The following is an 11328-nucleotide window of genomic DNA, read 5'->3' as shown; positions in this document are numbered from 1 at the left end:
ATTTTAAAAACAGTGTCTCTTCATGAAGTTGTTTTTTTTTTTAACCATGTATCCAATACATCTTTGACGATATGCCAACGAAAGCTCCATTTAGGAACACCCACCTATTTGAAAACTCAGATAAGATTAAAGTATGTCAGGACCTTAATGAAAGAACCAGGTACAAACCGTAGTTATCCTTATGTCTCTAAAGGACAGTAAAAGAAAACTATTTTGAAGTTCCTTAGGAAACTATCACTTCTTATGAGTTAATGGAGCGGTTCTCAAAGTATAGTCCCTAGACCAGCAGCAGCAGCCTCACCCCAAAGCTGCTGAATTAGAAATGCTAAGGGAGGGGACCAGCAATCTGGGTTGTTGGGGTTTTTTTACTTTCCTTTTTTCAAAACAACTTTATTGAAATATAATTTACATATGATTCATCATTTTTTTAAAATTAATTAATTAATTTTTATTTTTGGCTACGTTGAGTCTTCATTGCTGTGTGCGGGCTTTCTCTAGTGGCGGCGAGCAGGACCTACTCTTCGTTGCGGTGTGCAGGCTTCTCATTGCTATGACTTCTCTTGTTGCGGAGCACAGGCTCTAGGCACGCAGGCTTCAGTAGTTGTGGCACGTGGGCTCAGTAGTTGTGGCTCGCAGGTTCTAGAGCGCAGGCTCAGTAGTTGTGGTACATAGGCTTAGTTGCTCTACAGCATGTGGTATCTTCCTGGACCAGGGCTCGAACCCATGTCCCCTGTATTGGCAGGCGGATTCTTAACCACTGCGCCACTGGTGAAGTCCCTGACCCATCATTTAAAGTGCCCAAATGAATGGTTTTTAGTATATTCACAGATACGTGCAACCATCACAATTTTAGAAAATTTTAATCACCTCAATAAAGAAACCCCACTTTTCAACAAATGGTGCTGGGAAAATTGGATATCTACATACAAAAGAATGAAGTTGTACTCTTACACCATATGCAAAAATTAACTCAAAATGGATCAAAGATATAAATGTAAGAGCTAAAACTCTAAAACTTAGAAGAAAACAGGGGAAAAGCTTCATGACATTGGATTTGGTAATGATTTCTTAGATATGACACCAAAAGCCCAGGCAACAAAAGTGAAAATAGATAAATAGAACTATCAAAATTTAAAACTTGTGCATCAAGGGACATAATCAACAGAGTGGAAAGGTAATGTATAGAATGGGAGAAAATATTTGCACATAATGTATCTGATAAGGGCTTAATATCCAGAATACACAAAGAACTTCAATAACAAAAACAAAACCAAAAAAAACATATCACCCAATTTAAAAATAGGCAAAAGACTTGAATAGACATTTCTCCAAAGATGATACACAAATGGCCAACAAGCACATGAAAAGATGTGCATTATTTGCATTAGGGAAATGCGAATTGAAACCAAAATGAGATACCACTCACACCCACTACAATGACTGTAATCAAAAAGAAGATGGGGACTTCCCTGGTGGTCCAGCGGTTAAGACTCTGAGTCCCCACTGAAAGGGGCACCGGTTCGATCCCTGGTCGGGGAACTAAGATCCCGCACGCCCATGCAGTGCGGCCCCAAAAAAAGAGGGAAAAAGACACAAGTGTTGGCAAGGATGCAGAAAAATCGGAACACTTGTGCACTGTTGAATTGATGGGAATGTAAAATTATGCAGCTGCTATGGAAAACAGCATGGTAGTTACTCAAAAATTAAAAGAATTACCATGTTATGTAGCAATTCTACTTCTGGGTATATACCCAAAAGACGTGAAAGCAGGAACTCTAACATATTTGTACACTCACGTTCATAGCATATTTACTGATAGGCAATTTCAGTGTCTATCAGTTGATGAATGGATAAATAAAATATGTTATATACATAAAATGGAATATTATTCAGCCTTAAGGAAAAAAAAATTCTGACACATGCCACAACATATATGAATCTTGAGGATATTATGCAAAGTGAAATGAGCCAGTCACAAAAAGATAAATACTGCGTGATTCCACTTACTTGAGATACTGAGTGTGGTCAAATTCATAGACACAAAGTGGAAGGGGCGGGGAATGAGGAATTCTTGTTTAATACGTATAGAGTTTCACTTTTGTAGGATGAAAAAGAGTTCTAGAGATTGCACAACAATGTGAATGTACTTAACACTACTGAAATGTACACTTAAAAATGGTTAAGATGTCAAATTTTGTGTATTTTACCACAATTTAAAAAAGAAATCCATAGGTGTTGCTATGGAAACAGACAGGACCTAGGAACCAGGCTTCATGGTTATTATATTCTGCCAGGAGTGTAACATGTTTTACCCAAGGAGGACAAAGAGAACCGCATTCTTCTCTACGCATGCCAGAATTGTGATTACCAGCCAGAGAAGAAAAACGAGGCATCATCTACGTCAGCAAAATAACACAACTGACCCAGAACATCACTGACGTGTCCCAGGACCAGACGTTGCCGGGAACCGAGCACTACCGCTGCCAAAAGTGCGGCCACAAGGAGGCAGTGTTCTTCCAGTCGCACAGAGCCAGGGCTGAGGATGCCATGAACCTGCACTACCTGTGCAGGGCCCCACACTTTGGCCACCACTGGAGTGAGTGAACCCCTTCAGCCCCACATGTATAAATGCTGGGTTCCTGCGTGCAAAACAAACAAAAAGCAAAACCCGTAGCCTTTAGGTATTGCCCCCTATCTTCACATCACTCTGACCCACCCTACCCCTAAAGCAACTAGTAATCTACTTTTTTTTTTTTTAAATAGCTCTTTATTGGAGTATAATTGCTTCACAATACTGTGTTAGTTTCTGTTGTACAACAAAGTGAATCAGCCTTATGCATACACATGTCTTCATATCCCCTCCCTCTTAAGCCTCCCTTCCATCCTCCCTATCCCACCCCTCTAGGTCATCGTAAAGCACCATATAATCTACTTTTTATTACTATGACTTTGCCTATTCTAGACCTTTCATATTAATGGAAGCATATAATATGTGATATTTTATGACTGGTTTCTTTCATTTAGCATAATGTTGGAAGGTTCAGTCAAGTTATGTATCAGCTTCATTCATTCCTTTTTATGGCCAAATAATATTTCATTGCATGAATATACCACATTTTATTTATATGTGATTAGAGTAATGGGATTTTAGAGATTACACAAGCAACGAATATATATATACAAATTAGACTTCATCAAAATAGAAAACTTTTGTGCATTAAAGAATATCAAAGTGAAAAGACAATCTAAAGAATGAGAAAAGATAATTATGAGTCATATATCTGAGAAGGATCAAGTATCCAGAATATGTAAAGAATTCTTATAACCTAACAATAAATAGACAACTCTATTTTTTAAATGGACAAAGGACTTGAATAGACATTTCTCTAAATATCTGCAAATGGCCAAAAAGTACATGAAAAAGATGCTTGACATCATTAGTCATTAGGGAAATGAAAATTCAAACCACATTGAGATACCACCTTAAACTTACTAGGATGGGTTATGTAAGTTTTTAAAAATGGAAAATAAGTGTTGGATAGGGTGTGGAGAATTTGGAACAATGTGATTGCTGTAAAATAATGCAGCCACTATGAATGTAAAGTGATGCAGCCACTATGGAAAACAATTTATCAGTTTCTGAAAAGGTTAAACATAGAACTACCAAATGACTGAGCAATTCCAATCCTAGGTATATATCCAAAGGAACCGAAAGCAGGAACTCGAAAAGATATTTGTACATTAATGTTCATAGCAGCATAATTCGCATTAGCCAAAACGTGGAAACAATTCAAGTGTATATCGACAGATGAATGGGTAAACAAAATGTGGTATATACATATAATGGAATATTATTCAGCCATAAAAAAGAATAAAATTTTGATACAGTAAGAATGGACCTTGAAAATACTATGCTTAGTGAAATAAGCTAAATACAAAAGGACAAATATTGTATGATTCCACTTATATGAGGTAAATACAGACCTTATTCAGTTCCACTAGTTTTTATATGCAACTCATTTGTGTGTGTGTGTATAGTTTTATACAATTTTATCCCATGTGTAGATTTGTGTAACAACCACCACAATCAAGATACAGAACTGATTCATCACCACAGAGTTATGACTCCCTTTTGTTTCCACTTTATAGTCACACCCACACCTGCATCCTTATCCTCTGGCAACCACTAATCTGTTTTCCATCTCTACAATTTTATCAATTTTAGAATGTTATATAAATGGAATTATAAGGTATGTGACCTTTTGATACTGGCTTTTTTTCACTCAGCATAATGCCCTTGAGATCCACCCAAGTTGCCATGTGTATAAATAGTCTGTTCCTTGCTATTGTAGAGGGTTATTCCCACTGTAAGGATGTATCATAGTTTGTTTAATCATTCCCCCATTGAAAAATACTGGGCTGTTTCCAGTTTTTGGCTATACTAAATGATGCTGCTATGAATATTCATGAACATATTTTGTATGATCATACATTTTTATTGCCTTGGGATAAATGCCCAAGAGCTTGCTGGGTCATAAGACAAGTGTATATTTAGTTTTATAAGGAAGTACCATACTATTTTTCAGAGTGGGTACACCATTTTACATTCCCACCAACAATGCATGAGAGATCCAGTTTCTCTACATCCTCATCAGCATTTAGTATTATTAGCACAATTTTTACATTCGCCATTCCAACAGAGGTATAATAATACGATTGTGGTTTAAATTTGCATTTCCCTAATGGCTCACATCTTTTTGTGTGTTTATTTGACATCTGTGTGTCTTCTTTGATGAAATGTCTGTTCATGTCTTCCGCCCCTATTCTGACAGTCTAAACAAATTGGATTGTTTTTTTATTTGTTTTTTTTTTTTTTTACTGCTGAGTTTTGAAAGTTCTTTATGTATTATAGATACAACTCCTTTGTCAGATATGTGGGTTGCAAATGTTTTTTTCCCAGTCTAGAGCTTGTCTTTTCATCCTCTTAAACAGGGTCTTTTGCAGAACAAACTTAAAATTTTGGTGAAATCCAACTAACAATTTTTCTTTTATGGATTGTGTTTTTGGTGGCATATCTAAGAACGCTTCACTTAGTCCTAGCTCCTGAAGATTTTCTCCTCCATGTACTTCTAAAAATTTTATAGCTTTATGCTTTACATTTAAATCTTTTATCCGTTTTGAATTAATTTTTGTAAAAGGTTTAGATTGAGGTTCTTTTTTTTCCTATGCCCGTAGAATTGCTTCAGCACATTTTTTAAAAGCCTATCTTTCAGGCTTCCCTAGGGGTGCAGTGGTTAAGAATACACCTGCCAATGCAGGGGGCACAGGTTTGAGCCCTGGTCCAGGAAGATCCCACATGCCACGGAGCAACTAAGCCCGTGCACCACAACTACTGAGCCTGTGCTCTAGAGCCCGTGTGCCACAACTACTGAAGCCCGGGCACCCTAGAGCCCGTGCTCTGCAACAAGAGAAGCCACTGCAATGAGAAGCCCGTGCACCGCAACAAAAGTAGACCCCGCTCGCCACAACTAGAGAAAGCTGTGCACAGCAGCGAAGAACCAAAGCAGCCAAAAATTAATTAATTAATTATTTTTTCAAAAGCCTATCCTTCTATTGAATTACTTTTTTCAATTAACTTTTTTGGTGTGCAATAGTTTTTATTGTGGTAAAATACATAATACTGATCATTTTAACCATAAATGTACAATTCAGTGATAGACATTCTAGTTTCTGATGCAAATGTTTCTCTAGGCCCTAGAGTGTAGGGCACATTCTAAAGAGAGAAGTTTCTAAGTCAAAAAATATGTGAATCTTAAGCTTTACTAGATAAAGCCAAATTGTTTTCACAAGTATGTCAATCTTTCCCAAACCCAGTCATGAAGATAGTCTTTTATTTTATCTTCTAAAACTTTATAATTTTTCTATTCACAGTCAGATCTTGAATAAACCTGAAGTTGGTTTTACATATGATGTGAGGTAGAAGTTTATTTGTTTTTTTTTTTTCCATAAGTGCATACCCAATTGTCTGAGCATCATTTATTGAAAAGACCATTCTTTCCCTACTGAGAAATGACATGTGATACCTCTGTCATAAATGAAGAATCCATATATGTATGGGTTCTTTATTTTGTTCCACTGACCTGTTTGTTTATAGCCAAGCCAATAAAACACTGTCTTAAATTTTAATATCTGGAGAGGAAAGTCCTGTCATTTTATTTTTCTTCAGTATCACCTTGGCTAGTCTTAGCCTTTTGCATTTCCACATGAAATTTAGAATCAGATTGTAAAGATGCACAGGGGAAAGGGAGACTTGTTGGGGTTTTTGTTGATAACATTGAATCAATAGAGCAATTTGAGAGAAATTGGCATATTTACAATTTTGAGTCTCCAATCCCTAAATGTCTCTTCATTTATGTAGTCTTCAAGTCAAAGCCTTCTGATAAAGTTTTATAAGTTTCCCAATAGAGATTGTGTATATATTTTGTTTCTTGTTACTTTTTGATGTTATTATAAAAGATATCTTTTTCAAATGTCATTATTTTTGCTATTATATAAAATACAATTTTTGTATGTTGATTTTTGTAAAGCCACCTTTCTAAAACTCTTGATAATTCTAATAGTTTATGAAATTTCTTTTTAATTTTTTTATATACATAATCATATCATCTGTGAAACTGAGTTTTATTTCTGCCTTTACAATAATTATTCTGTTTCTTTCTTTTTCGTGCCTTAATGCACGAGATTAAACCTCCAGTACAGTGTTGATTAGAGATGGTGATAGGCAGGCACCTTTGTCTTGTTCTCACCTCAAAGTAAAGCTTTAAAGTTTCATGATTAAGTGTGATGTTTACTGAAGGTTTTGTGATGTCACTGTTGCTGTTGATATACCCTTTATGCAGTTAAGAAAAGTTCCCTTTTACTCTTAGTTTCTAAGAAATTTAACATGAGTGGATACTAAAGTTTTATCACATAGTTTATTTTATTTATCATGATGATCGTGTGATTTACACTTTTATCCGTTAGTGTGGTGAATTCTAGGAATTCATCCATTTAATCTAGGTTTTAAAATGTATTGGCATAAAATAGTTCATAATACTATTATATATGCTTATTATTTTTTCTACAATGTGAAGATATGTTCCTTTTATTGATCCTGACTTTGGCTATTTGAACTTATTCTTTTTTTTTCCTTGATCAGTTTAGCCAGGAGATTATTAGCATTTTAAAATAAAGGATCAAATTTTGGCTTCGCAGTTTTCCAGTTTACTAATCCTTGATTATATCTTTATTTTGTCTGTCCTACTATTTTTAGGTTTATTTTGCTGTTCTTTTTCCAACTTCTTGCGATGGTAGATATCTAGCTCAATTTTTAGTCTTCTTTTCTACTATGTACTTAAGGCTACATATTTCCTCTTTTTATTATTTATTTATTCGTTTGTTTGTTTGTTTGGCTGTACCGGGTCTTAGTTGCGGCACACGGGATCTTTGTTGCCGCTTGCGGGATCTTTGTTGTGGCATGCCGGATCTTTTAATTGTGGCATGCGAACTCTTAGTTGTGGCATGTGGGATCTAGTTCCCTGACCAGGGATCAAATCCAGGCCCCCTGCATTGGGAGCGTGGAGTCTTAGCCACTGGACCGCCAGGGAAGTCCCTATATATTTATTTCTAAGTAATATTTTTGTTATCATTTAGCTTTTCTACATGATGTTTTAAATATATATTATGTTTCTATATCATATTAATATATACCATATATTTGTCTTTTTTCTTTTGTGGTCAATAAGAAAAAGAGATCATTATTGTACTTCATAACAGAACTCAGTCCCAAGGTTACAGATTGGACTTGGAAAACAGATGAAATTTTTTTTTTTTTTAATTTTCTAAGTATTTCTTTTTTTTTTTTTTTTAATTTTTATTTATTTATTTATTTATTTATTTATTTATTTATTTATTTATTTATTTTTGGCTGTGTTGGGTCTTCGGTTCGTGCGAGGGCTTTCTCCAGTTGCGGCAAGCGGGGGCCACTCTTCATCGCGGTGCGGGGACCGCTCTTCATCACGGTGCGCGGGCCTTTCTCTATCGCGGCCCCTCCCGTTGCGGGGCACAGGCTCCAGACGCGCAGGCTCAGCAATTGTGGCTCACGGGCCCAGCTGCTCCGTGGCATGTGGGATCTTCCCAGACCAGGGCTCGAACCCGTGTCCCCTGCATTAGCAGGCAGATTCTCAACCACTGCGCCACCAGGGAAGCCCAGATGAAATTTTGAAGGTAGGTGTTTCCACAAATGAAGAATACCTGAGGGGCAAGAGATTGACTTGCAATACTGATATCTTTGCTCTTAAAATGTTCATATCTTCAGTTTCAAAGTTTATGAAAATGAACAATGAATAACATGTCAGACTGAGCCCAGGTAGGACCTATATAGCTGAGAGTAATTACACTCACAGCTGAAGAAAGTCAAGATGTTCAGGCTGAAAATGGTATAAATCCCAAGTGGCACAAATATATATATATATATATATATATATATATATATATATATATATATATATATATTCCAACCCTTTTAAAATATTTCACTAGAGGGAATTCCCTGGTGGTCCAGTGATTAAGACTCTGCACTTCCAGTGCAGGGGGCACGAGTTGGATCCCTGGTCAGGGAACTGAGATCCCACATGCCGTGGTGCAGCTACAAAAAAAAAAAAAAAAAATTCACTAGAAATATTTAACAAGGGCAAAAAAGTAATGAGGTAGAAAATTTTAATCACCACAGTAGCATTTCCTTGGAAAGAACCTCAGAATCCAGTCTGATGCTCAGATTTGCAAGTACACGAATTACCTTTACTGGAACTCAGCAAGATATTTAGACTTGCACTAACCAAATTCACAAGAGATTTTTTTCATAGCAGCTATTATCCAGTGTAACATGCACCATCCCAGAAGATCTTAATAGTTATTAACAAAATGTTAAGTTTATGTATCCATATACTTCAGTGTAAGCTGCTGAGGAGGAAAATTTTTTTCTCTACCCTGCTAGGTTTGTTAGCAAGACAGTAATAAGGAAGGGCTGGGGTTAAACCAGAGTATGCCATACCTTGCAGAAGTAGAATACTGTACCAGGCAATAACAGAAATTGTAACATGTGCTGGACAAGCTTAAGTTAAGAACCAGAGTGTGAATTTCAGAAACCTCTTTGTGTTCTCTTTACTGATGATTGGAAGGAAGGAGAACTATGGCCTCCTAGGTCTTCATGTGGAACAAAGAACAGGTCTCACTAATTAATGATTTTAAAAGATCAAAGAGGGCTTCCATGGTGGTGCAGTGGTTAAGAAACGCTCAGGGGACACGGGTTTGAGCCCTGGTCCAGGAAGATCCCACATGCCACGGAGCAAATGAGCCCATGCGCCACAACTACTGAGCCTGTGCTTCAGAGTCTACGAGCCACAACTACTGAGTCCCCATGCCACAACTACTGAAGCCCGTGTGCCTAGAGCCCATGCTCCGCAACAAGAGAAGCCACCGCAATGAGAAGCCTGCGCACCACAACAAAGAGTAGCCCCGGCTCGCTGCAATTAGAGAAAGCCTGCACACAGCAACAAAGACCCAATGGAGCCAAAAATAAATAATAAAATAAAATAAATAAATTTATTTTTAAAAAATCAAAGAATGCAGGAACTATTATTGGGCAAGAGAAGTAATCATAGCAGATAAAATAAATCAGTCACAAAACCTCCCACTTCCATATCAAAGTTAAAGACCAGCCATAAGCACATCCTTGAGCTGTTTTTGCAGAATCTAAACCCCCTTGAACACTCAACCACTAAACTGACTAGAGCTTAAGGATTGATTATGCTGACCTTTGCTGACCCTCTTGACTTCACTCAACTAGGTGCCTCGATTTTTTTAACCTAGAGTAAACTTTGCCTCATTTTAAGACTAAAATGTCCACCCCAAGGGCAGGGATTGCTACCATTTTTTAACATGCAAGTATGTTTGAACATGTTGTTGTGCTGCTCAACTAGAACTCCACCTCTACGTGGAAGAACACACTCACCCTTTCATGAATATGCATGCACCCTTAGCTTAACACTTCCCTGATCTTGCTGTGCTGGGAGACTGTTTTGAGAGCTATCTCCCTGTCTCCTTACTTGTCACAAGTAAAAAACACCTCTGCTTTGATCAAAAGTACTTGGCGTGTTCATTGGCTATGCACCCCAAGCCACGGATCCATTGAGTCTGGTAACAATTTCTGGCGACGCTGGTGGGTCCTGATCCGGGACTAGGGTGGCCGGCCACACTGGGGTGAAGCAGTAGGTGGGGGCAACTCCTCCAGGGCTTACTCACCTCCGGTACTGATCAGGCCGCCTGGGGTCTCTCGGTCGGTCAGAGGTCTGCTTGGTATCTACCAGCTCAGAGACTGCTCACAGGCTGATCTCTGTGGGTGGAGTGCCCACCTGAACAACTTTGTTCAGTGCCAGCAGACTTCAGAGGGTGAGTAGAATTCAGAACCAGTGCTATAATTAAGTGCAAGTGTTGGGATAATTTCACTTTTTGATTAAAGCAGAATTTCAGGAACGTGCAATTGGGGTTTCAGGTGGGACAAATTAAACCTTGGGTTTCTGTAACTCTGGGAGGTTGTGTTCTTCCCGCTCTGTGAGTGGGAACTTCGTTCCTACTGCTCTGGGGTGTTGCATTCCTCTTGTGGGAGACTAGAGACCTCTGGGTTTAGAAGCCATGTTTTCTGTGACTTGGGGAGGTTAAGTTCATTTTTTAATAAGAAACAAGCGACCTCTGGGTTCAGGGAATGCAGACCTGGATAGGGTCCCTATCAAGTTTCTGGGACACTGGAGACTGGGCAACTTGTCGCAGTTTTTTGGGGATCAACAGAAAACTTGCCATGACTTAGGAGTTCCCACCTGAGATCAGTTGGGCCAGATACTCAACCGCATCAGGTTTTTCTTTTCTTTTTCTTTTTTGGTTGCGTTGGGTCTTTCTCTAGTTGATGCGTGCGGGCTTTCTTTAGTTGCAGTGAGCAGGGGCTACTCTTCGTTGCGGTGCCCGGGCTTCTCGTTGCAGTGGCTTCTCTTGTTGTGGAGCATGGGCTCAAGGCATGCGGGCTTCAGTAGTTGTGGGGCGTAGGCTCAGTAGTTGTGGCTCGTAGGCTCTAGAGCACAGGCTCAGGAGTTGTGGCGCACGGGCTTAGTTGTTCTGTGGCATGTGGGATCTTCCCGGACCAGGGATCAAACCCGTGTCCCCTGCCTTGGCAGGCGGATTCTTAACCACTGCGCCACCAGGGAAGTCCCAGGTTTTTCAATCAGGAGGATGAGAGGT

The 11328-nt window shown here is 38.5% G+C and overlaps 1 pseudogene; it reads left to right on the top strand.

The window, feature by feature from the left end:
• The first annotated feature begins 2240 nt into the window (after window positions 1–2240).
• LOC103014100 (DNA-directed RNA polymerase II subunit RPB9-like) lies at window positions 2241–2724 on the top strand (annotated as a pseudogene).
• The last annotated feature ends 8604 nt before the right edge of the window (window positions 2725–11328 follow it).

Source organism: Balaenoptera acutorostrata, chromosome 3 (genome assembly GCF_949987535.1).
Source record: "Balaenoptera acutorostrata chromosome 3, mBalAcu1.1, whole genome shotgun sequence".
NCBI classification, from domain to species: Eukaryota; Metazoa; Chordata; class Mammalia; order Artiodactyla; family Balaenopteridae; genus Balaenoptera; species Balaenoptera acutorostrata.
This window is presented reverse-complemented; position numbering and strand designations above follow the sequence as displayed.